Below are 27,242 nucleotides of genomic sequence, written 5' to 3'. Positions count from 1 at the left end.
GGAAGCTTAAAGTGATTGATCGATGAAGAATGTCGATATCGGTAACGCAGAATTCACGATAAAATAAACGAATCAATTTCCAAGTTTAGCCACTTCGCAGAACGGATTCCACGACTCTAACGACGCAAGTTTCATTGTTTCCGCGAAAATCGGCCTTGGGAAAAATATTCAAAGCACGAACAGCAGTCGATCATCCTCTGGCAGAACGGTTCAACCCCAACGGGATCTATTTATAACCGAAGCTGATGCACGCAACGCGGGGGTGGCTGCGGTGCCGGACTTAATGCATCCTCTCGTTGCATCGGCGTTTCGGCTATAATGGATACGGCGTTTTTCTCTTTGTGCCAGATACATATAATCCGCGGCCTCTGTCGAAGTTTCGTGGTAATGCCTTCGCGCCTTTGTCTCTGCCTCTTCATCGCTGTGTCGCAGAGAATTTTGGCACGACAAAGCCTAGCAGTGTCTCCATTTTGGTTCCGTAGCCGGGCTCTCAGTGAAGCCTCGACGCTCTCGTCGATCGGCCATTTCCCTTTTTCCCTCTTCTCCCCAACGATACGCCAGGATACGTGTTTTTAATGCTGATGATTCCGATATTGTGCTACGAGCTCGTTCTATACCTGGTATCTTTCAATTACGAAATACACTGGCCACGAAAATTATTTACACGTCATGTGTGCTTCAAGTATATCAAATTTCATATCATTTGGTAATACTTTCGTACGAAATTATATAAAACTGTGATACTACGAAGCTGAAGCCTACATATAGAACTTGATAAAAAGACGCTTCGTTGTATAGATACTCTTTGTAGCGACAATATGTATACACAGGTCGGTTAAAACGTAACTATTTGGCAAATGGTAAGTTCTGCGTACCGCCATTAGGGTCTTTCTGCAATAAGTCGAACTAATATCCTTAGTAAAATCTTACAAATTTGAAATTTCGAATTATAAATATTAAATAAGGGTCATGCACAACAGTTGCTGGTTATGAACGTTTTATAATTTGTAAGATTTAATTCGTTCGATCGACAAATGTCTATGAAGAAAGTAGGAATTGTAGTTGGTAACAAAACGTTACTTCGTACCTTCCGAGGAGCGATGAATGCACGCGACGCGATTCACATTTCGTTAATAACTTCGATATCAGATTTAGCAATATCTCCGTCATTTTCCGGCAAAGGACAATTTTAGCGCGACGCGACGCAGCAACGTTTCGGCAAAGGGGATACCGCGCCGTTTGACGAAGTCGTTTGTCAAGCGAAACTGGTCAAACTTCCTGCGAAAAATTTTTTTCACCTCCTTTTGTCACCGCGCTCCTCCTCCAGCCTGTGTTACCAGCCAGTGTCTATTTCTGACAGAGGTCCCCCGGGGCAAATTTGATTCTGCAATTATCGTTTTTCCAGATAGGACCGTCGGCGGCGAGCGTTTGACAGAGTTATGGTTATCACTTTCGTCGCATCATTGTCACGCGACGTTAAACTCAGGCCCGAGCAACAAAAAAGCGACGATTTTCACATTAACCCGCCATGTTTTCCTGAAAATCAGCCGGGATTATTGCCAAGGCAATCGGTAATTTATTTTCCGGCCGATTTACCGGCGACGTGCCGGTCACCGAATTAAGTGCATAGCAATTCCGCGCAATAACAACCTCCCTCGTCTCGTCAAAACTTTCGAAATGGATCTTGTTACCTTTATAGAATCAAATTCAGGACGACCCTACGTAAAATACGAAATAAAATAGTTGATCGTGTGAAAGATATAAACGTGATTGATCGATAGACTGTGGATGTCTATGAAAAGCTTAAAGCTGCGGTGATGTATAAAACACGTGCAATAGGTACGCTACAAAAATTGATGAAATATCCAAATTATAGTAGCGATTAGTGGGTGAAACACAAGCATCGACATAAATACAGAGAGGATGTAATGATTAACACTAACATTACAGAATTTGTTGAATTAAATCCATTAAAGCGAAGGATACCGATTCTCTGCTTTTACAATTATTGATAAAATGTAGGTGCTTTGTCAAAAATAACGTTGACTTTCACTGAAATAGAAACATGTTTACATATATATATACCTATTTATTTTCATAGAAATATTTTTATAAGCGCACGTTGTCGCTTTACTGTTGCAATGCGCTAATTACAACCCTTTAAATACTAAAATGAAAGTAACTGGAAAAATATCCAATAACTGTACAGTCGCGATTAATCCTAGTCGCACTAGTCCTACTCCAACCCGCGAATGAAAGAAAGATCACTATGCATAGGAACGATCAGCAACCCTCCACTGAACTACAAGTCGAATTCTTTGCACCGCGCAGTCGACGACCAGCCAATCTGTTTGTCCGATTGATCACGTTTGATTTGCCGTGAAATTCTGACAGGCAGCCAATAACGTCGCCATTCAATCTCCACGGAAACCCACCCCCTGATCGATAACCGATTGAAAACGGTGCGGGGCGGTTCGTGGGCGTCGGAGCCGATAGAACCGCCCCTGGTGTGTGCGGTTCGATGCGACGCACGTTGGAAAGTGCAACGTGCAACGGACCGCGTTGCTTTATTCGCGACACTAAGTGTGTCGTCATATCTTAACTGCCCCCGTGGCCCCGCCGCACCAACAGGGACACGCTTATTTATCGTCGACGCTGGCGTCAACGAACAACGAAGACGACTACCAGCATCGGAGGAGGAAGGCGATCGCGTGCACCGAATATTTTTAGGTGTCGTGTCTACAACGCTTTCTGGCTATTAGCGAGACGGAAGGGGTGAGTTTCCTTGGGTTGTCGAATGGAGAAAGTATCGGTTTGGGGTTGGTTTCTCGGATATGTCAAACGGAGTCAAAAGCATCCATTGAAATTGAAAATTGAGAAATCTGCGGTCCTAGCACGAGGCATTAGAATATTGCAAGATTTTTGGAATTGGGGAAAATGATCGCATGTAGGACGACGGTGAGGACATAGAGAAAGTATGGATTTAGGAAATTGAGAAAAATGTGAGCTGAAGGTATTGGTAAGAGAGGGAGAGGATTATCGCAATGAGAGAAATTAAAAGTTACAGAGTTTAAAATAAAAGATATTTTGGAATATTCTTGTTGAAATGAGCGAAATAAGATTCACGAAACGGACGCTATTCTGCTCCAGTATAGAATCTTTCTAATCTCAAGAATCAACCTCGGAATGAAAAGTGGGACGTTAAGGAGTTGTTGGAAAATAAATAAATCGAGGAATCTAAATAAATATAGATCTTAAAGACGAACTTGGTACAAAATAATTAATCATCGGTCAATAATTATTCTACATCTGCAACGTTTATATCTAGAAATGTCAAATACAACTTCCTCAATTTTTCCTCGTCGGATTAAACAGAAAATCGATCGATACAAAGAGAGATAGAAAATGACCTACATTAATCCCTATGCAATATCAGGTCAACAACCTTACGTGATAGTAAATATATATATAATAATAATATAATACGTCATGAAACAACTAAAATTCACCAAAGCTGGCAGATATATTTTAAGCAGACGTTTTTTATTGCATGTGTCTGCCGTGCCATTAACAGGTCATAGTCGCAGTGGAATTTCATGAGTAGCAGTTGCGCCAGAGAAAACCAGCTAAACACGCGCGCGACAACCTATGAAGGTTTGATCTACTCGGACGTTTACGAGCATCGTGAAACCGGCCGGGCAATTACTTCACAGGTTCTCCAGTGGCAAATTCGAATGTGACGATTTCGGTGTTATGAAAACCGCTCTATGTCCAGACCAGTTTGATAAAACGACCATGCTTCCCAGTGGCTGTTTCGCCCGCGACTATCGATCTTCGTTTTTGGAGACGTACAAGTTTATTTTACATTGGTTCCGACTGGTATTTTCGGTTCTCCTCTTTTTTTTTTTTGCCCTACTATTCATCCGCCATTTTTATTAGCTATTTCAGCGTCGATGGGTTAACTCCAATTTCGTCGTTTTCAAGGGATAATTTCCCCTCGAAACAGCTTCGAGCTGCAAACACACTCGTTCCATTGTGTACGACGATATATAACGCTACGTTATCTCTACACGCACGAGATATTACATAATAGTATTATATTAGGTATTATACGATGTAACATAAAGAACACGGTTTGCAATTTTAATTAACAGTTAACATTTTATTCATAACGCCGTATGAAGCCGCGACGTAACAGTATACGTTAGCAGTTACGTACAGGTAGTTAGAACGTGTGCCGCGGCACGTAAAAAAATGCACATCGTCGGCCACTTTTTGACATAAAATTTAACATTTCGAATAACGTTCCTTTAGTAGGGAAAAATCGGAAAAGCCGACTCGTAAATGTCGTACGAGCAGTGTTATTTCATTGCAGTCGCTGCGTATTTAGCGCGAGCACCGCGAGTTCTGGGTCATTTGTTTCGTCGCGTTAACAGACTTCGCTCTTAAGAAGTAGCTTCTATTCGAGTAACGTAAATAGCAGCTACAAACAAACTAGTAACAAATAACAAAAATAATAGGTTTCTATAAATAATTTTAACTTTTGTTTTATTCTATCTGGCTACATTGCGATACTTTATTAGTTAGCTTCATTTTCGACAAATAAAAGAAAATCAGAGCGAGAGACTCTAGTCTCTTAAAAGTCTAACTAAAAGTACCTATTAAACTGTCTTGAATATTTTACTTTATCTATCATATTACAAATATGTTCTTACATAAATATGAAAGAGCTGGTTGTAGGTTATTTGTCTATTAGTAAAAGAGTTAAGAAACACTATTATACGTTTAAAAGAAGATTTCAATCTATTAGAGTCTGCGTTCACGAGGTTCTTCATTTAAATTCAACTATTTAACGCACACCAAGTGATACCACAAAATAACCGAAATCTTCCCGGAAACCGAAAACACTGCATCGTGAAGCTTTATGCTAAGAGGCAATGATCAATTAGCAGCACCCTTTGGTCGTGGGTTCGCGAGACAAAATACGGGACCCGAAAAAAGATCATAATTTCCCTTCATTGGAACGATAAATATAAACAGCCGGTCTGGCAGGGCTTGCATTATTCCCCGCTTAAGCGCGCTTTAAATCAGCCCGGTTGTCTCCGTAACTCTCGGAAACGCGGCCGAGCCGTCACCTTCGTCTCGAAGATCGCCGCTGAGAGATCAGCGGCCATGAATCTCTTCGACGAATCGAGGACGTCACGCGGAGGAGCCCGCGAACCGTGCACGCGGAAAAAATAGCGAGCTGAATACTTGCCAAAAGTGCTACCGGCGATGCGCCTACTGCGGGCGGAATGCATTCCTCTTCTTCGTGGACAAGCGTTTCAACGAGCTGCTCAGTTGACTTAACCCTCGAATTTTTATGTTCCGTTGTCGTTGCTGTTTCGTGAGTCGTTGTGGAATATTATTATTATTATCATTTATTTATGTACGAGTAATATCTTTTGGTATGAAAAGAATAATCAAATGAAGAAATAATTACGATTGGTAATAATAAAGAGCCATAAATGGTGCGACAGTATCAAAGAATCATGTAATTATTCATTTTTAACATTTCTCTTAAATATAGCAAGCGATTCGCAGAAGAAGTGTAATCTATGGACGAGTTAATTAGCATGTTTGCACACGCGATTAATGCAACTACTGGAGGCAATTGGTTTTGCATAGGGATGTGTGGAAAATTGCGAAAATTCTGAAACATCTGAACGAAGCAGTAAGCTTAACAGAATGAAGAATTTCTTGCAGAATATTGAGAAGTAGAAAAATTAATTTTGGGCTGGGTAAATATTTCTGGTGTTGCAGGTTATTATATATTTTTAACCCTTTGGAGATATGCGATAACATTTTGCAAGGTACAATATGTTCTTTTGTAGTATTACGTACTTATCTAGTATTTATTACTTTTATATGTTATATTATATTTATATACATCATAAACGCAATACCTTCTCGAATATTCGTTATTTTGAACAAAATTTGAGGAGACAGTCCATACTTTTGCTTCTTATTCACCGCGCAATTCATTTCTGTTCTTATTGCGCGAAATATTGATCGAATCGGCCCTTTCTTCTTCAAAGTTAAAATCATTCATAATTCAATACTTTCTATCGATCTAACTTGTGAGCCAATACAAAGATTCCATGAATTATTTGAATAATGATATCGATGTAACAGTCTTTCTTTTTGTTAAACATCCACAGCTGTTGCATCTTCGCGTTCAAAAAAGAATATTATATCGCCGTAATAATTAATTTTTAAAATCTTGGTTGCAGCGAATATTTCAATAGCCGACTAGAAGTACACGTAAAAGGAATACAAAAGCAGGAATTTATATAGCGAGCCCCAGTACGGAATCAAAGGGTGGGAATTAATTGGTCGACATATTCCGACATCGACCGACCGCGAAGAAGCGGACGAAGTAGCGAAAAACCACGGTGACTAGGCTGCTATTCTGAGCAACCGGGCAGAGACCGTTTCTCGGCTTCTTTTTCCCCAGTTTCCGTCTCCCGATTCGTTCCTGCTCGCGAAAAGACGGATCGGTTCTCTAAATAAAATGACTCGGTTATTCATCGGCGCATTTGTACGCGTCAAGGTCGGCCTCGCTTTTCTTTTCGTGCTTCTTTGTGCTCGCAGGGTTAATTGGTCAGAATTATTCGGACGGTCGAAAGCCGCACCCCGTGCCGACGTTTATTCCCGCTGGAGAAAGTGAGACGTTTACGCCCGGCGAAACTGTGGCACGACTTCCTGTAAAATGGTAGAAAGTCTGCTGGGAAATTCGTAGCTTGCTGGTAATAAACTATATGGTATCTTTGTTGCGATAAGAATTTCGCGCGGTTCGCTTGTATATTTGCTTGCAGTACTTGGGATGGCAAAAAGAACGAAAAGTTTAAAACGTGCAAGGTAAATGGAAATATATAGGAAATATCGAAATCAAGAAAAATATTTTATCGTGGTTGTGATTAAAAGTTTTAGAAGACGAGGCTATTAACAGCATTTTGGCAGATTTAGAGTTTATGTGGAACTAGGTGCAAAACAGATTTGACGCATCATTGAAATGGTTTTACATGCCAACAGTGATTCACGCGCTTTATATCAATCGCTTGATGTCTTTGAAGATCTGTAATATCGTTGTAAAATATTATTTACCGTTTATTGCGTGCAGTGTGCCATTTCACCAAACTTTGCGTAACATTAACAGTAAACTTATTAAAACAAAAGCTTGCAAGTCACTTGCGAAATTTGTATCGCAACATTAAATACATAAATTATTTGTAACGTTAGATAATTCTTAAAAAATTTAATAATTTTCTACTGACTTTTTAAGATTTCTTGCTTTCTCGTACGTGTCTTACATTTCTGCTTGTCTTGTGTTTATTGCCCTATGAATTGACATAAGTATCAACTTATTCATTATATTTCCTTCAATTTATAATCGTCCAATAAATATCTCTGGTCCTGTTTCTGCAAGACATTCTGCGTATGTGTATATCAAATCTAAGCAGATTCACGAGAAGTGTATCACGGTCGCACAGTTCGATCGTTGGACGCGTAACGTGTCGACGAGGAGCTGTGTCACAGAGGGCCGGAAGTCTCGAGATATTTGCGATTCCTGTGTCGCGTTCCGGGCTGCCGTACCGATCGGCCACCTGTCCACAGGAAATGCGGCGTTAACGGAGCCGTAATTGCTCGGGTGGACCGCGGCCTTCCAAACAAACGAGCTTAATTGACTCGGAAATAAACCCGGGGGTTGAGAAGTCAGGTCGCGGCCACGCGTGTCCGCTCGCATACCGAAGATTTTGACTTATGCCAAAGCGAACTCGTCTTTGTGTCGGAAACACCGATCTCGTTTAATGCGTCCCTCTCCGCCACTGCCAACTTCGCCGCACTAACCGGGCTTATTTTCATGGCGTGCCATCGTCTTAATATAGACTTGCGAGTGCTATCAGATTCGGCCTGAGACACATTCACCGCTCTTTCGCTGTTCGCGCGTTCGATGGAACCAACCGAATGTCTGAGAAAGGGAAAACTTTTTGCGAGCGAAATGAATTATAGGTGTTTGAAAGTGATATGTTTTGTAGTATATCTCGATCGATATTTGGCTTTGTGGAGTGAAATGATAGATATAGTAAGGGTGGCATGAATGGTAGGGTTGTATGCAAAACAAGCAGAATGAGATTCTTTCTGACGAAGCTTCTTTTTTAAGGAAATCGGATTTGAAACGCAATTTAGCTTAATGTCCTGGTCATGATAATATTCGCGTATATCATATCGTATGGTAGCATAAGTGGCTCGGTTATAGTACTTCCAAATCTTGGTAAATTAATTTTTTCGAAATTTTAATAAAATTTTATTTTCTCCCTACGTGTGAAAAAGAAGAATCTTGTTCAAGTGTGGAAAATAATTGCCGAAAATGTTCTAAGAATCAGTGCGGTCTCGTTTTACAAAAAGATAAAAGATGATAATCGCTGTAGACACACTGCTTGCTCTTAATACAATGTTATAGCAAGCGTGTGATAAGGAAACAAAATAACATTTAAGTACGATATAAATACGAATTTGTTTTACATAATTCCTAAAGTATGTATTAAATGGCATTTTTTAATTCGAATAGCTATCGATAGTAGGAATGTTTAATTTTATTTTAAATTCGTTAAATCTAGAATCAATTCATAGATGTAATTCTGTAAATATTGCTAGAAATTCGTAACAAAGCTGCAATTTACCCTGGTCTCCAATATTCATATGCGGAGCGTAAGTTCCTCGAACAATTTAGCAGTTCACACGCCCCCAAGGTTTCTTTGAGGAGGCGAAAAGAGTTCGGGCGGCGTGTCCGTCCCGGTTTGCCTGTCCCCCCGTTAATGAAGCTCGTTCGAAGCGCGACAGACGCGAGACAGGAGGAAGGAATCCGCGACAATTTTGACGAGGGCTGAAGCTTCAAAATGACTGATCGTCTCGCGGGCAGCGTGTGAGTTCCCCGGACACACCCACCTTGTCTTCGTTCGCGGCACCGTTGCACGCGAATACACACTAAATATACGTCCCGTAAATATAGACGATGTATTTACAACAGGAACACGGCCTGCGATATGCCGATATTAAGCGTTCGCGCTGGAAAAATCGCCGGTTCTGGCCACCAACGTCGAGCTGCCTAATTTTCCAATGCCACTGTAACACGTGAACGTGTCTAAATCGCGTTGCTCTTTCAAAGACTCGTTAGAACGTGTAACAACCACGAGAATTACGGTGATTCGCCTAACAGTTCCCTGAAAATGATATATCAAGGTTGGTCTCTAATTTCTTGGGAAATTATTGGAATTTAGTACTATTTGTTAGAATTGGTTATTTTTACGTTCTATTGATACTTGGTTTTTATAACAAAACCAACTTAATTTAATTCGTAACTATTAGATACTGTAATAAACATTTTCAAGTTGTTCGTGATATTTATAGCGATTTTATATTATAGAAAAAACTAGAAACCATACTATTTGTAATACAGTTAATTTATGAATAGGCAGTTCCCTATTTACACGCTTTACGCAAGTTCCTGTAAATTAGATGCTTTCTTATTTAAATTTCATATTTTTTCTCAAGTTTCACTGACTAAACGTATTGAAATTTAAAATTAGGTAAGAGATGATTAACTAATTAATAAAAATGTACAATAGTTATTTGATAATTGCAGTTTGGTAATTTATTTCTGTGGATGACTAATAGATTTGGATGAAGAAAGAATCGATAATAATATGATCGAAAAATTAAGTTCTACGTAAAAGGACGAATAGAATTACCGAATGAATCGGCACGATGATTCACGATAGCATTAATTTATTTCCACATTGGCAATTTCCACGAATCGGCTTTTGATCTGCGAATATGGTTCGGCAGCACGCGTACGTAGAAGGTAAAAGACCTCTGAAGGTTCGCGTCGTTTGAGTTTTGCTCGTAAATGTCATTTCAACTAGTCTCGAGTAGCTTATAATATGAATTAAAGACTCGCCGTGTGATACCCATCAGTTTCGTGTCTCTGCTCCGATTGAACGAAGATTGAGAAGCTCTTCTGGTGCCATTAAACGGCCAGTACACTTTGGAAAATTTATTATCGACCCAGTGGATTTTTTTTGTGAAACGACGACGATCCCTTGTCTCACTTGTTTTCAATAATTTTCTTTTAATTTAAGCTGAAAGCAATGGTAACATGAAATAGAAAATAATTTCGGACTTGCAAAATTTATTTGACTCTAAATCAAATCTTCGCGAGAAAGAACAGATTGCTCAAAAGAAAATAAGCTTTCTAAAAAGTCGATTCGATTATAGAACTTCGTATTAATCTTAAAATGAGAAAATGGTGAATTAAATTATGAAAACGAGGGACAGATGTGGGTTAAATGAGTTTCTATTTGCAAGATTCTATTATTATTTTATTATACGCTTATACATCGAAAATTTTCACCATTAATGATATCCGTCTTTATAACACATTCTCTGTTAACTGATCCACTTTCAGCAGAAGTGAACTTCTGGGTATTCTTCTTTGATTACCGGACCAATTTCACTTTCGAGATACCAGGAATCATAATTTCCCCTGTCTAGACAGTAATCCTGGTTCGTTTTAAGACTCTGACGAAAAGCCAGGAAGAGGAAAGCTAAAAAATCTTCTATTTAAAGGATCTTACATCGTTAGATTTATCATTTCCTGGACAATGTTACACGACACTATATAATACGAAGACGATAAACGAAAGAACGAGTCACATTTTCAATCTCTTGTAGAAATGTATTTTCAGAATTTAGTATGTCGTTATTCAATTCTACATATATATTGGTACTATACCTTATCTATTTTAATACTAGAACTACCACACCAGTCAAATTGACTGGTTTTACAATTTTATTTTAAAATTCCTACTTCATGTTATATTTTTCTCCACAATGATGTAATGACTTTCGCAACGATAACTAAAAGAATTTTATTTTGCTTTTTATGTATTCAAACTCAAAATAATTTTGTATCAAGGCTACTTATACGAACAGCAGTCAAAATGGCTGCTACTTGTCAAAGTGTAAAAGGGTCCTGCAATCTGTTTATCGATTCGCAATTAACCAGTTTCCTCGTTTTGTACAACTTCCCACACGTTTTTAAAATTTTTACTATCAGGAAAATATCAGGATATCAGGAAAATTCCGGATCGATCGCTAGATCGCTAGATGCTAACACTAGATATACTATACCAATCAAAATGACTGGTTCCACAATTTTATAAATGTGTCAACCCTCGTTTGGGGATAATGGTCCCAGATGGATTAATAATACCAAAAATGTACTACATAACGTGAAATTCCTTCTGCAAGAAAATAATAAATCAATAAATAGAAAAATATTCTATTGTTACGTATTTTTTCCATTCATTTTGGCTGGTTTTGATAGAAATAACTTCGTGTTAACTATCGGTAGATTTAGCGTTAATTATAGAATTGAATATGTGTCTGTCACTTTCTTGAACGTCCAGAGATATTAACAAAAATGAACCTGTGATCTTCGTACGTAAAAAGTACACCGCAAAATTAACAAAGGCATGCAAAAGTTACGACCACGACTTTATATTTTTGTAAGTGGTTCGTTTGAAGATTCTGATTGAAGAATCTCACCGAAGGATTTTATAATTTCTTACGTGAATATTGCGCGTTATTAATACGTTGAAGAGTACATTGTGAAATAATACAGCAACGAGGATAATTACACGTAGCACCTAATACCTTTTCAAGCAGGTGGCGGGGGATTCGCTGACAAATCCAAAGTTACAAAGTAAGAGTATAAATGCAGCCGGGGCCAATAACTCAGTGGCCCCGAGGTCGCGTCTTAAAACTCGCGGTTGCCTTATTTCGGACGATCGCTGTAAAGTGGCATAACTGCTTGACCGCATAAATAACGCGCAAAGCCGCGGTGAAATGTGGCGGCGATTACTCGCGTCCATCGCCGGCATAGATCCCGCAATTTTTCCCCGGCTCTTTATCCCCGAAATTAGGGGCCGCGAGCCGCGCGACCTGTCGCGGGATTTAGGTTCGTTTGTGCGCCGATTCCAACCGATAACTCCTCGCCAAGCGGAGAAAAACGAGCCGTGTCATTATACCGGCTGAAGAAAAAGTCAGATTTCGGGAGAACGAAAATAAACGTCTCGCTGTCCGATCGAACGTGTCTCGCCAATTTTTTCGTATATGCGAGTCGCGAAGTGAAATGGAAAATATTGGGGCAAGTGCGGCGGAGATATTGGCGCGTTGACGACTCTGCTTTCCTTTGGCGAACGCTTTAAATAAAATACGCTACTCGAGACGAGAACACTGGTCGATTAGAGAATCCATTTCTATTACCGTCACAAGCAAATGAATCTCAGGTGAAACTGATTAACTGTACATTTTACTATTTTTTTAATTTCATCACTAGACTGCGGAATTTTATGCGCTTATGGGAAATTTAAAGGTGTAAAAATCCACAGAATTCACATAATAGTCAAAGATGTGTAAAATATCCAAAATACGGTACTCGTTATAATATTTATTCCACTTTTTTGATCGTATTTATAAAGATATGAAGTTTCATAAATATCCGCCATCTGTTTATTACACAAGCTTACATTTAGTATTTAATTCTTGAGAAAAAAATGACTTACTTCCGTAGGTTCATTAGTCGCGAGGGGATGACATAGATAATGGTGGATCCTAAGGCAAAGTTACAAGACTGTGCGATATAACTTGTCTGTACTTTTCAATTTACGAAATTGATCAATGTGTCTTCCGAATGACTTAAATAGAAATTCTTGCGGTATGTTCACTGTGTGCAAAGTTCTAGAAACGTCTGACTGTGACCGCTTTTTGTACTTAATCAATATCTCGAGTACCTGTAAAGACAACCATCTTGACTTCCTGCCACAATACACAATGTCTGTTCGATATTCTATACTGTGGCTGTCAAATGCTCGTAAACCTATGTTCGGTAGTTACTTTACAGTGGATGCGTGTTCTAAGAGGCTGTTCCGCGTAATGAAACATCTCAACATTTTATTACATATACAGCGACAGACGAAAGAAAGTTCATAACATAAAAAGTAGAAAAAGACACCGTAATTTCACAAAAAGAATTTACATTTAATAAGAGCGATGAATAGATGTACCTAACATATACCACAGAATTTCACAGATTTTAAACTTTCTCTTATCCGCTACTGTGTATGACCGTTTTGACGTGTTCGGAACACACATCTGCTTGAACCATAGCCTAACGATACTCATAACGAATCCGCGCTGAAGATAGATTCAGAAGAACAATAGAAACTTTCCGGGAAATCTACCGCGTTTGAACCGAGTTCAGTGACGAACGTCACCGGGCGACGTCACATATTGCTCAGAGTCTGGTGTCTAAAACGAAGGCGTGTAGCTAGCGGGCGCGCCGGTGTCAGCAATTGAAAATTTGTCAGCGGCACAATTCGCGTTAAACCGCGAAGCAGCTCGTTGCAGGGGCGACGAAAGAGAGAGGAGGCCAGAGACAGAGCAAAGAGCGGTTCGCCACGCTAGCAGCGCCACTAAATTAGCTTAATGCGATGCATTTGATTAGATCGCTGCCGGAGCTCGTAGGAGGAAATACCGAAGGGTGGAGGGAGAGGGAGAGGGGGAGGAGAGGAGAGAGTTAGGGCGTGAAAGAGGGACAGAGACAGAGAAACAGAGAAAGAGAGAGAACGAGGGACGGTTTGCTCTTTTAGTCTGCGCGGGGTGGCCAGCATCGTTTCATGGAATTGATTAGATTCAGTTATTAATATTCCTCTATCCCTCACTTCATTTCCGGCCCCGATTAACTCGGCGCTAACAGCGTGACGACGAGCAGAGACCACGCTACCTACCAACGAGAACCTCTTTTGCAACCTCCTCGCCCCTCTACGGGGACGCAGCTTCTTTTTCCGACGCTACACCCACGCGTTCACCTTCTCTTGGGTCAGGACGGCGTTCGTTGACTTCCGATTGTAACACGATTAGTCATTTTTGCATCTTAGACATTCGTCGAACGCTGATTCGTAGAAAGTAAACGCGTTTGGTATTTGGCGAATTTGGTGGCTTTATGTAATTTCGATGATTACCAGTCCTTAGATACTCCAATTTTACGGAAGTATGATTAGAAGGTAAATTTTGAAAAAGAGGATTTATTGGTTCTGTGTAATTTTTGGGCCTTATAAGTTTGTGGAAATGTAATTAGAAAATTCTTGGAGCCTTCCAGGTTCTATGTTACTTTCGGCGATTAGTAATTTCGTGCATCTTATTGCTTTACGGAAGTCTAAATTTGATACTTGGACACTTTTTGATTTTATATAAATATGGAGTCGGAAATGAATATTATCATGCACATAGATGGACAGTTTGAATGTTGGGAGTTATTTTACTCGTTGTTGGTATCCTATTGCGAATTTCCTTTAATGCGAGATTTTTTCGCTTTCGCAATCTTCGTTCGGTAATTCTCGTAAATAACCCGAAAATCTTAGACCAACTTTCCTTTTCAAAATCAAATCATTGAATTTTAATTGGACACATAATTTTATCGTAGCAAATAAATGCGTTTCATATTTTACAATACGTATATTGCTCATCTGTTTGGTACGCTACAGATGAAAATAATTGTAACGAACTGATTCCCGTTATTTCGTCCGATTTCGCAAAATCTTATGCACGTTTTGGAAACAGGAAATAATTAATTATTAACAGAAGATCGCCTGATAATTGGTGTTTACCAAGTTTCTCAATATATTAGACGTTATAGCGTTTGAATTGATGTTAATGTCTTCATTTAATACAGCCACCGAAGCTTTCTCCTTAAAGGAAGCTCGTAAAACGCGTTTCATGATCGTTCACCATCAATCACGGCACAAATAGGCTGAACTATTGTTAAAAATTTAATGAGCGAGTCCATAGAATCTCAAGAAGCGAGGCGTACTATGATCGCAAGACACGTGGAAATTAGTAGAAATTCAACCAAAATTATTAGAAATCCAAACTTAGTCTTCTTCGTGGTTTTTCTATATATTGATCTTCCTAAAAATTATACACTTTCCTTTGAATTCACATACGACTTATCAAAGGTCTATGCGTTGCTTTTAAAAGTATTAGGGTTAAAAAATAACACAGGATCGAATACGATTAATTTGTAATTTCTTAGGGAAATTTTCTGATTTTCAACGGTGTATTCTTAGGAATTTGAATGATTTTCCGTATAAAATATAAGCGGAAGCTCTTTTTCTTGCTCTACATTATCTGCACGTCATTTCATTCTAATCTCTTTGGCACGAGTTTCGTGCTTTTCTCGTGAATAGTTTTAGCGTGAAATGCTGAAAACGCGAGCACAGAGAGCTCTTCATGGTACGTAATGAAAGGATCAACGTTGAAAGCCACGATTCTATGCGTTTTACAAGCGATCGTTCGATTTCCAGGCAACCGATACCGCCCGTCAAAGCAATCACCGGCAAGAAATCGCTCGAAAAGCTGGTGCTGGCTGTACGAGGAAAATGAAGAGACGCGGCCAAAGCAAACAGCACGCTGACTCTCGGCGAACCGCCGCGGTTGACGTTGTAATACGGTAAACGTTTTATTGGAACGGGATACAGCGGTAGTGCGTCAAAGCGACGATGTACTTAACCGATTGTGTTTGTTTGAATTTTGCGGCCGAACGCTGCTCAGGAATTGAGTGGTAATTTGAAGTAGCGGAGGGAAAACGACGTAAGTACAGCTGCTGGCGACGATGAAAGGGAGAATGTGTTTAGACGCGAGCGAGGTGACGTGGCTCCTTGAAAATGGAGTCTCCGCTTTCTCGATCGGTCAGCAAATTTTCCAAACGTTTTCACGAATTTGCAAATCTCTCTCTTCTTACGATATGTATTACCTCGATTAATATAAAGTGTCGTTTCTTTGAACTTTGAATTGCACAGTATAATAGTATCTATTAAGTTTTGTCCCACTATTAATGATCGACTTATTAAGGAAGAGGAAATTTGCTATAAATCACGTATATTCAATGTTTAAAATATATTTGTTGTAAGAAATTATTAGATCTCTAGAATTTAATTTCACTATTTTACAGTTTCTGCATCTGTGTCATTGTGCGATATTGCGGTTTTTCTTGAGCTTTCAAATTTTTCATCGTTCGATCTTTTATCAATTAATTTCTTCCTTCTGCACGTTTGCTATTTTAGCTTCGCACAGCCGCTACTTTTTAATCATTCTTTGTACACGTAATTGATTTCGCAGTTCTTTTTTGTTTCTCGACATTTTTGTACGTTACGATTTCTTTATTCAGTAAATGGCATTGAAATTTTACATATCTGTGTTTTTCATAATTAATTAATCATGATCGTCTTTTATACGTAGCTCTAGAAACTCAAGTTTGACGTATGCGCGCGAACGTTTCATCGCTTTTATCGCTGTTTTTTATTATCAGTTAAAAGAGCCAGCTTATTCGATTACTCCACTTGACTATTCCACCTTGTCTTATTACGCTGTTACTTGGAACTGCTAGATCTATCTGCGCTTTACTTCGGGATTACTCGGCTGAAAACTAGAATAGTTCTATCACGGATAATATCCATTAACAGTTACGTTACGAGCCGCGAAGCATCGTTCTACGACGCTCTCGCTACAATTAATTATCAACAACATGCACGCCTCTAAATCTCGACGATTCCGCCACCAATTCCTGGCTGCTTCTCTTAACTCTTTCTATAACACGACTGCTCGTAATGTCTCGCGAATAAACTGTACGTTCTGTGGATACTGTACATGTTCAGTATTGTAACGCAGGTCGACAGACGTCATGAATAAATGCCAACATTTAATCCTATGTATCGTACGTTCGAAAATTTCCTATTAAGATCGAGGATCTTTCTAATTTTTCATCTCTCAAAGTTTCTCGTGGTTTTTATCTCAACGAGTCGCGTAGATTTATAGTTGCTAATTATCGGATTAATTCTCGTACCGAGAAATTTCGAAATTTATAAGTTGTCGGATCATTAATTTCCAGCTATTTTGATATCGTTTATTTTGAAATTTCCCAACTTTCGCATTCTGTTATTTATTGAATTTGCAAGTGAATGTTACGCGTGTGCGCCTGTTGTATGTTACTCGCTTATTTCTGTTATTTCGTGAAGTTTTATCGCGATAACTGTGAAGGTAAATTGATACGTATATGACAATGATATCAGACATTTAAAAAAAAAGTTAACTGAGATTTAAAAGTTTACTCATTTTCGTCATGAGTATCGTGCAGAAATATTCTAATGCCGGAGAAGTCTTCATCGATTGATAACTCTTCTCTTATATAACAAAATTATTATTTCGAAATTTTTCTCTCTTAGTTTTAATTTCCTACAGTTTCGACTTATGTAATATTGTCCGAAAAGTGTCTTCCTTTCGCAAACGTATTTTTTATAACAGTGCACCTTCATACAAACGTGAAACCAAGTCCGTGAAATGTCGCGGTGTTTATCTCAACAGAAAAAAATGGATCATACGTAATTCGACAAAATAATAAAAAACAAAAAACGTTGTACGTCTGTTATTTGCTCATAAAACGAAAGAAACTTTTCGCACAACCCAATACGAGGATTCTACCAATTCCTATACCTGTGTTCTATCTATGTCATACTGCCACAATTTCCAAACAATGCAGTACAGAAGGATCACTATAAGTTTCGTCCCAAACTCGTTTCCGTGACAAACGTTAGAAACGATACAACGAAACGACGTTTCTCCATCGAGGCATCGGTTACGCTCCGTTTGTACGCGAAGAATCGCGCAACAACCCCCTTCTCGTGTATGGCGGAAGCAGTGTAACCGCACTTTCCCGTGCGTCGCAAGATCAGCCTCATTGCGTATGATCTTCTCGAGGCCAGCGCTAAACAGTGCACGTCGACGTTTGCTCGCCGCGTTGAAAATCGTTTCCTCGCGAGCCCGGAAAACCATGGACGGCGATGGGCTGGCAGAAAAGACAGAATAAAGAAAGCAGAAGAAAAAAAAGAAGGGATAAAAAGGAGAAAAGAGGAGGAACGGGTGAAGATCGCGGCCGATCCATTCAAAGAGAACGCGCGGCTTTCCGAGGCAAAAGGCTGAGCTCGCCGAAGCAACAACGTCGGTAGCAGCGAACGAAGAAACAGATCTCGCGGTGGAGACGAACAAAAAGGCAAACGCGGCGTACAGTGAGCCGCGTGTATCGCACATGCTTCTCTTTCCTTCCGTTCTCTTCTGCCTCTCGTTCTTCTCTTCGTCGGCGTCGCCCGAGAGCCCTAAGAACGACCGCCGAACGATTCAATCTACTGCCGATTGTAAAAATAAACGGGACCCGCGTTTTTTCCCTGCACTTCGATCTCAGAAGAGGGCTGGCTTCTTTCTATTTCCGGCCGCCGCGCCGCGGAAAGCCGATTTCCAGAAACGCGCCAGTACGTTGCACCGTCTTTTCACTCTCTTCTCTTTTTCTCTCGCGGGCCAGCGCGTCTGGCGAGGGAGTCGACAGGTGCATTGATCTGTGCGAAACGCGCCATATTGGACACAGAGTTTGCGAATTCCGACTGTTAAACCTTCTGACTTCCACTGCTTCAATTACAACGCAATTATGGAAACTTTTGCTGTTCTAGGAGTTTTATAAAATGGAGTATTTGTAATAAATAGTTTTATGTGTCGTAGAATTTTCACACAAAGGTGTACGCTTAAGTTTTGCAATAGGAAAATTACGCAAGCGCGACGACATTGCCAAGCCGTGACATATTCTTGCAGAATGATTTTTGTTATTAAATAGCGACTATTGTTATTCTTGTCTGACAATGTCGATAATACCTGTAAGCATTCAGTGTATTTGCTTGAATTGTTCTCTTACATTTTCCAGCCTTGGCGGATAACATAAATGAACCTATACTAAGCTTCGTTTGGAAACTTTCGAATAATTGTAGCGTTATAATTGGCAAACGATTACTTTTCCTTCAATTTTCCTGAGAATCCATTTTCTATTCACCATTTACGTCAAAGAGACGTAAGAAGTGGCTGACGAAAGACTAGTAAAAACTTCGAACGATATCTGCTTTACGTAATATAGCTATCTAAGAAATTAAGTACAAATTACAAATTCATTAGTAAGCAGTTATTTAATGAAACGGTGAGTCACGTGATGTTAGCTAGTAACAAGAACGCCACGATGACGATGATTCAGAGAATGATGTAAAAGAAAAATACTAAAAACGCTCGCTATAAGTAATCGAAAGCGATAAATCATTCCCTATAAATATACACATACGCAACTTTTTTCCCTCATCCCTTCATCCAAAATTCGAGAAATTAAAACAGATTCGGTGTTCCTTGTTTCACGGAAGAAAAAAAGACGAAGAAAAGGATAAACGCCGGGGGCTGATTTTAGAAGCGGCGATTAATCGCGGCTCGAAGCAAGGAAACATCAGACAAGATTCGCCTGGCCGTTTCTGCCTGGCTCGTCGCTCTCGGTACGAACAAATCTCGGTGCACGATACAAATTTGCGATACGGCGATGTACGAACCGAAATCACTCGACGCGGAACGAAGAGCGAAGCAGAAAAGCGGAGCACGCAGGCTCGCGAGCAACGTTGCATAATCGTGGCCACAAATTATCCGTGTTTTTGCACGCGAACTATATACATATTATGTGTGTATAGATATACTGGGTGTCGTATAGCTAGTACAGGTTCCTCTTATAGGAAAAAATAAGTCGACAGGATGGAATACAATCTTTTTATACGAGTCTGTGTATTTTTTAAAAAATTCACTTTGAATGTTTGCCTGATAAATTAATTACGTGATAATTTAATGGAATTGACTGAAGACTGTAAGTATTTATGTTTGTGTATTGGATATTAGACAACATAGAATGAGATAGAACATTATTGAAAATATTTTTCATTCATAAAATAACATTTATCACTCGCGAGTGTTCAGAGATTATGTTTTATCGGCTGTTAGGTGTCCATTAACCATACGCTAGAGATAAATATAAATAGAGATATCGATCTACAGCAAGACCAATTAATGTGAGACATAGTGCAATAATTAAGTGCAGAATAGATTTTCAAGATTTATTTTTAATATAGCTGAAATAAATTGAAATAAATTTTAAATTAAAAAATAAATTCTCTCAAAAAAACCAAGCTCTTTGTAAAAACATTTTCTTTCATATTTTCAATTTAGTTTTGATACCACCAATTATAGAGCACCCTGTATGCACATATGCAATACAAACAAGATTGCTTGCTTACGCGCGATTTTGTTGGAATGAAGAAAAAAATCAAGATAGAAAATAGAGTAAGAGGACTCGTGTAATTATTAACAAATAAATTGTGCTAAACATGCAAGATCCACGGATCCTTGATTCACGTAAACGAACCAGAGGCTAAGAGACGCCTTACAAACCTTCCCCTTCGCGCCCATTAAGAACAATTGCTGATTAATTTTAATGCGGCGCACTATCGTTACGTGATATTAATTCGTGTGTGCTGTTTTTCGATTTGGTTTGCTCGTAATTAATTGCAAACAGATAAGTGTAATTGCTCTCTGTATTTTATAAAAGAATACCGACGTTTTAATGGTCGCCGTCGACGGAAAACTTAATTCCTTCCTGGTTAGGAATAACGATAAATTTGTGATCCTCCAAGGAAGTTAACATCACGGAATTGAACGGAACGTAAGGTACCGTGAACGCACGGATTGAACTGTTTCTACATATTCTTGTTTCTCCGAACTCGTCCCACGTTTCTCTTTTTCTTTTTCATTTCCTCCCACTGTATTCTTTAAATTGCTCTACGAATACTTCTTGAAATTTCCAATTTCCTCCTTAATATTTACCGGTATAGTTGCACACTGATAATAAAGCATTAATTGAGGTTCAAAAAAATTCATAATTCAATCTTTTACCACCAATTATGTATTGTATAATACTTCACACATGACGAGTTCAGGAAGCAAATTTTGAGAACGGAAAATTTCCTCTTATCGTAAACCAGAAATTAGTCTTCAAGTGTATCGATAAGCATCGCCTTAGCACATTGTCAATACATAATTGCATGTAACGATACGTACAAATAAGCCGCCATAAATAATTTAAACTGGAAATGAAAAGTGTAAAATATACCGAACTAAGGATTTCGAAATCTGTCTATCGGAACGATAAAAGAAAATAATGAAAGTTGATTTTTCTTTCATGGCCTGCACAATTAATGCTTTAAACAATTGCGCAAAGCATATTTGCTACTGATTTCTACAGAAATACTTGTATTTATACTATCTCCGCGTCTCTTCTTCCACTATACGACGATTGCAAACAGAGATGATATGAAAATCGCGTCACAATAGTCATCGAAAGGATTCAAGAGCATAACTTGCACAATATAGTAAACGGTGCGAAACTGGCGAAACTGATCTTTAAAATTTCGTTTGCATGGCCAAAATTAGAAAGTTGGCCGGTGGGGAGGATCGGGAAGCTCGGTCGTTCCTCGATGAGTCGCGCGAAAGCGTCGCGCGAGAGCGAAGAAAGGGGAACGTCCGATCGTTCGGTGAACGATAAACCGATCGTACCGCGGCAGGCCGTGGACCTACAGAGATACATTCGGCTGCTCGTTTAACGTGCTCATAAAAATTCTTTCGTTCGGCCACCGTGGCGAGGAAGACCGGGAGCGAACGGATTTCGAGGCTCCTAAAGCCAGGCCGGCCAAGTAAATATACCCGCGACCCTCAACGTGGCCCTAGGCCACAAATTAAACTATAAATACACGGTGAACCAACCGAACGAACCAAACCAAGTTCAGGAAGCCACGATCCAAACGATCGAGAGCGATCGCCTCGATTTTTCGTGGTCGATCGCCAGGATGTCTCGAAGCGTGAACGTTTGCTTGGATATTTACGTGGTGGATAGGCATTGCAACACTTTGGATCGTTTTACATATGGAAATCCGAGAATCATAGTGGTGAAAAGTTAAGGTTTTGAAAATTTGAATTTAATCACGTACCTCAACCGTTAAAAGTATCATTCCTCTAGTTTCGTAATTAATTCACAGCATAATTAATTTAGTGCGCTGCGGCTCAAACTTCGAATCACTTCGAATATGCTTGCATATTCAACCCTTCGATTTCCATAGACACCTATAGTACGGAAACTTCGAAATGGATGAATAAATTAGTTACCAATGTTTAGCAAAACTCTCAAGGAATTCTTTACTACGTCGATGTCAAAGTTGTGTGAATTTTCTATAACATTGAAATGAGAATTTTAAGAAATTGTTGTTTCTTTTAATAATCGTGGTTAACTTTTTGGTAGAATATTTAATAGGAATTAATTTTATTTGACAAAATTATTAACACTCTGTAGAGAAAATCTTACTTAGCCCATGAAAGACTCAGTATGCGGATTTCGACGATAACAAAGAAGGGTTAACTTTGGTTTTAATATAATTACCACATAATGTAATATAAAATGTAAGTAAAGTAATGCAACAAGATACAAAATTGAGATGCGAGTGACAAGTTCGTTTCCCGGTTAACAACTGAAGAGGTTGCGTGTTGAAATTAAAAATAACTTTCTGGTCTAGTAATTGTTACATTTTTATCATTCGAGTTTATTCTGTCTCATTCCTGTTTCTCCTTCTTGGAATTTAAGATTGGTTTTGATAGATGTATATAAATGGTCTCATTGAAGAAACCTAATGTTTCTTTTCGCATAGTATCGCAATGATTGTTGTTGATTACTTGCTAATGTGTTTATTACTACATACGCAGAGTGCAAACCGGGGAATAAATTTAGATAAATGAAAAAGAAACGTCGGATAAATACTAATATGTTGCTACACTTTCCAAGGTGTTGCACGTGTTGTATGAATTATTTAACGTCTATGGCGCGCATGAAACGTACAGAACGAGGTTAAAGTTATTCAAAGAAAGCCAGATACTTTTCAACGAATGTAAAAATTGTCTTTAATTCGTTGCAAATTAATTACTAGCTTGATCCTTTCAGTACAAGATATATGTTTGCATAGAGACCATCTTTTATTCCGATGTACTGATACAACATCGTAAAAATCATTAACTATAGGATCGACATGAACGATAAGAGCGACAGTGCAACTTGAAAAGTGATGATTCATAGTATGAAAAGAACTAACTAATCAACCAAATAATTAAAAGAACAAAAACCAAAGTCTAACGAATACAGAAAAATAAAAGCTTTACAGATACTAACATCATCGAAATATTGGTTCCTCCGAAAAGTTTCTTTCGTTTCATGAACAACAATTTCTATTTTATATTATTTTATTGAATTATGTATAATCAATTTCGTTATATTTCTATTATTATGTTCGTGCATAATTCAATAAACTAATATAAAACAAAAGACATTGTGCGTCTATTATTTCCTTATAAAACGAAAGAAACTTTTCGGACAACCTGATACTATAAAACATCAGTGTCGTATACAAGAATTCGGTGAACTTAAAAATATCAGAGAAAGTGTCCAAGATAAAAGTTGAAAAGTAGCATCGCCAATACTTTGTCCCCACGGAGAGAAGTTATCGAACCTTGTCTTTTAAATGCAAAACGCGAACTTCGATATTCGCGACGTTCAAACTAATTTCCTCTTTTTACGAATCCATCGCGTTTCGGAATTCGCTTGAGCAGGGCTGCAATATGCAAAGACAAAGGGACAAAAGAAAAAGGAAGACGAAGATGGAAGCGCGAGTTCGCGTATCCGCATCAATCTGGCGCGCGTAAAGCGCATCGTTGTGCGGTTCTGCGCGTCTGGTTTCGCGCGCGTAGAAACGAGACAAAGTAAAAAGTCGGTAATCCGATTTTCGCGACAGGTCGATCTCACGCGTGGTTTGCCGAACGGCACCCGTGCTCGCCTCGAAACGGCGTAAATCAGAGGTTTATGGTCACGGCAGAGAAGTCAAAGGAGGCTTTGCCCGTCGCTTCGACCGTCACACATTTTACCGAAATCGTCGCGGCGCGCGGTGCCGCGCGATATATGCCGTTCACGCGGTCCGCGTCAATCGTTCACCGGGAAATTACACGCGCTGAATCATCCGCCGTGTATACTATCTTCCTCCGTACAGTCATCTACGTTGGCTCACGAAGGTATTTGACCACATTAATATTGGTAGCTTTTATGTTCATATCGTATGTGTTATACACACGAAACATTTAGAAATTTCATTACCAATTTCAGGAAACACGACTGCCATGATTATATTGGTCAGAATTGATAACAAGCTGAAAATGTATATAGAAATTACAAGATGTTTCTTGAAAAAGTAGATCGAGTGAAAAATTTGTATACGGCGTGAACAGCTATATTTTACATACAGTAAATGTTCAAGATATGATTCATGAACATATGATAAGTTCAAATACTTCTGATCTCTGTAAAGTATATACTTGTACTAAATGTCTTGCAATTTCTATATCTATATATTTTCATTTCGATTTCAAGTTTTAGTATAACCATAATAGTGGAATCTCGTAACAGTGTTAATGGAATTTCGAAATGTTTCGTATAACACACATAGTATATATACATGAAAGGTGTCTAAAAGTATTTTTCAAAGTTTTTAAGCAGAACTTTAAAGGCTCGTTTTCTACGATTAACAGAGTACGAAGTTGAAACTTTTCGACCTGTAGATTCGAAGCTTTAACACTGCAACTGCCACACCAGTCAAATTGATTGGTCATACAATTTTACTTTAAAATTCCTACTTCATGTTATATTCTTTTCCCACAATAATGTAATGACTTTCGCAACTATTTTAATTTATTTTTATGTATTCAAGCTAAAAATAATTTTGTATTAAGGCTACTTATACCAATATCAGCCACAATGACTGGTACTTGTCAAAGTGTAAAAGGGTCCTGCAATCTGTTTATTCCCCAATTAACCCCAATTAAACAATTTCCACACGTTTTTACAATTTTTATTGCGTATCATTTAATATGACGATATCGGTTATCAGGAAAATTCCGGATCGATCGCTAGATCGCTAGATGCTAACACTAACAATACCACACCAGTCAAAACGACTGGTTCTACAATTTTATAAATGTGTCGTTTAGAGATCATGGAGATCATGAATTAATAATATCAAAAATGTACCACATAACATGGAATTCCTTCTGTAAGAAAATAACAAATCAATAAATATAAAAATATTCTATTATTACGTATTTTTTAAAGACCGGTCATTTTCACTGGTTTCGGTAGAAATAACTTCGTATTAACTATCGGTAATTCTAGTATTAAGGTTCAGCCGTGGAAATCACGAAGAATCAGAAAAACAAGTAAGAAGATAAGAATGTATGAATTGGTAGAACGAGAGGAATTTCTGATATGAAATCGGAATCGCGCGTGTGACTTGGGAAATATAAATGGCGGACGCGTGTGTCGGCATGCATTGCCGTTTTCTCTGGCCGATCCGAGTCGAAATGCCGGGTAACATAGCGAAATTCTCAGCGAATAAAGCACGGCCCTGGCGGAATTTCGAATTCGCGCCCGCAATACGATCAATCTCCGACTGCTCGTTATCCGTCGAGTTCTCCACGCTGGTCGAGTTACTTGACTTTAAGTGCCTTCCCCTTGCACCATAGCTAGCCGTATAGATGCCAGAAGCGTTTTCTACGACGGCCAGCTCCTCTTTGTTGATATCGATAAAATGACAACCGTCCTGCGGTTATATTCGGTGTGCCGTGAAACTTCCTTTTTCTCTTTTGTCGAATAATTTCACCGGTTTATCGCGAAGCGTCAACGATCGTTTGGTCTAGCAACGATTCACTTGCATAGTTATTTTCATACACGTTCATTTGTTTCTTTTTCCATCACAGATATTGTGGATTTGCTGGATGTTGCGTATTTTTTGATTTTGCAGAAGTAACTTCGCTGTCTTTAACCATTTTACGCTCAAATTGTTCTCCTATGTATAGCGAGAATGCTTAAACTGTTTTATGATAACACGTAGCTGATATATCTTTTTCAAGATAAATAAGATAAAATATTCGGTTAAATAGAAAACAGTCTGTGCACGTATACATATATCATGGTTATATAGGTGTGTGTGAAAAAAAGACGAGGGCTATATTGTATTAGGTTGTCCGAAAAGTTCCTTTCGTTTTATAAGGAAGTAGTAGATGCACAACATATTTTATTTTATATTATTTTATTGAATTATGTTTGATCAATTTTATTCTATTACTACAAAATGGATCATGCATAAATCCATAAAATGATATAAAGTAAAAAATGTTGTGCATCTATTATTTCACTTATGAAACGAAAGAAACATTTGGGACAACCTAATATAAATAAATTTATGAAGCAAACCTTTTGATAGTAGAAGATCCGCTATAATGGTGTATTGGAACCGCTTATCGATCGATATCGATGTAAAAATTCTGAAGAAACAGAGGTTTAGCAGTTTCAGAAGGTAACTTCAATAATTCTAAACAAAACATCATGATGATATTATGCTTTTTTTACATTCATACATCATGTTTAACAATTACGTACTCTTTTATAACAAACAATAGCTGCTGGAGATTTGCTTTCTGCTTAACAAGCACGTCAATTATATATTCATTTACTTCGCAGCTTAACAAAATGATATCTAAATTAATTTTGCCAGGTATATTCGAGTGCAGTATGTATTTTCACATTATCACGCTGCAATTCTATCGATCTGTGAGGAAGCGAAAAATTTATTTAGACATTTAATTAGACGAAAAAAATTATTTAGATGTCGAAGGGCAGAGCCGAATCAAAGAGATGATCGAAGTTGCACGCGGTTCGCGGCGATCGTCGCGGTTTAACCGCGTGGCAGAATTTAGAATCCGTGACCGCCGATTAATCTCTGGGCGCTCGTTATCCGTCAGGTTCTCCACGCTGGTCGCGCCTGGAGTTTAAGTGCTCCGCTCGGTGGATGGTCTACGATGGTTCCCGGAAGTGTTTTCCACGCTATTGCGACGGACGATATGAATCGACCGCTGCTGGCACGGAACGGGGATGAACCAGAAGTGCGCGCACCCTTTTTCCAACTTCGTATTTCGCGGAAAACGCGCGCAAAAAATTTATCGCGCGATCTTTGACCGTTTTATCATAGAGATTGCTGGCTGGGAATCCGAATCGACGCTCTGATGCTCGAAAATGGAGGACCGGTGAATTAAAAGAT

The 27,242-nt window shown here is 38.8% G+C and overlaps 1 long non-coding RNA gene across 2 annotated transcripts in view; it reads left to right on the top strand.

The window, feature by feature from the left end:
* The window catches only part of LOC126920642 (uncharacterized), a 126,011-nt gene that overhangs the window by 90,206 nt on the left and 8,563 nt on the right, over positions 1 to 27,242 (top strand). The window contains exon 2 of one of the 2 annotated variants that reach the window (XR_007712039.1): positions 15,468 to 15,753. The exons of the other annotated variant lie outside the window; for it this stretch is intronic. This is a non-coding gene — a long non-coding RNA (uncharacterized LOC126920642). The remainder of the gene's footprint in view (positions 1 to 15,467; positions 15,754 to 27,242) is intronic. 2 annotated transcript variants of the gene reach the window in all.

This window comes from Bombus affinis, chromosome 9 (genome assembly GCF_024516045.1).
Source record: "Bombus affinis isolate iyBomAffi1 chromosome 9, iyBomAffi1.2, whole genome shotgun sequence".
Classification (NCBI taxonomy): domain Eukaryota; kingdom Metazoa; phylum Arthropoda; class Insecta; order Hymenoptera; family Apidae; genus Bombus; species Bombus affinis.
The sequence above is the reverse complement of the archived record's forward strand: the minus strand, read 5'-3'. Positions and strand labels throughout refer to the sequence as shown.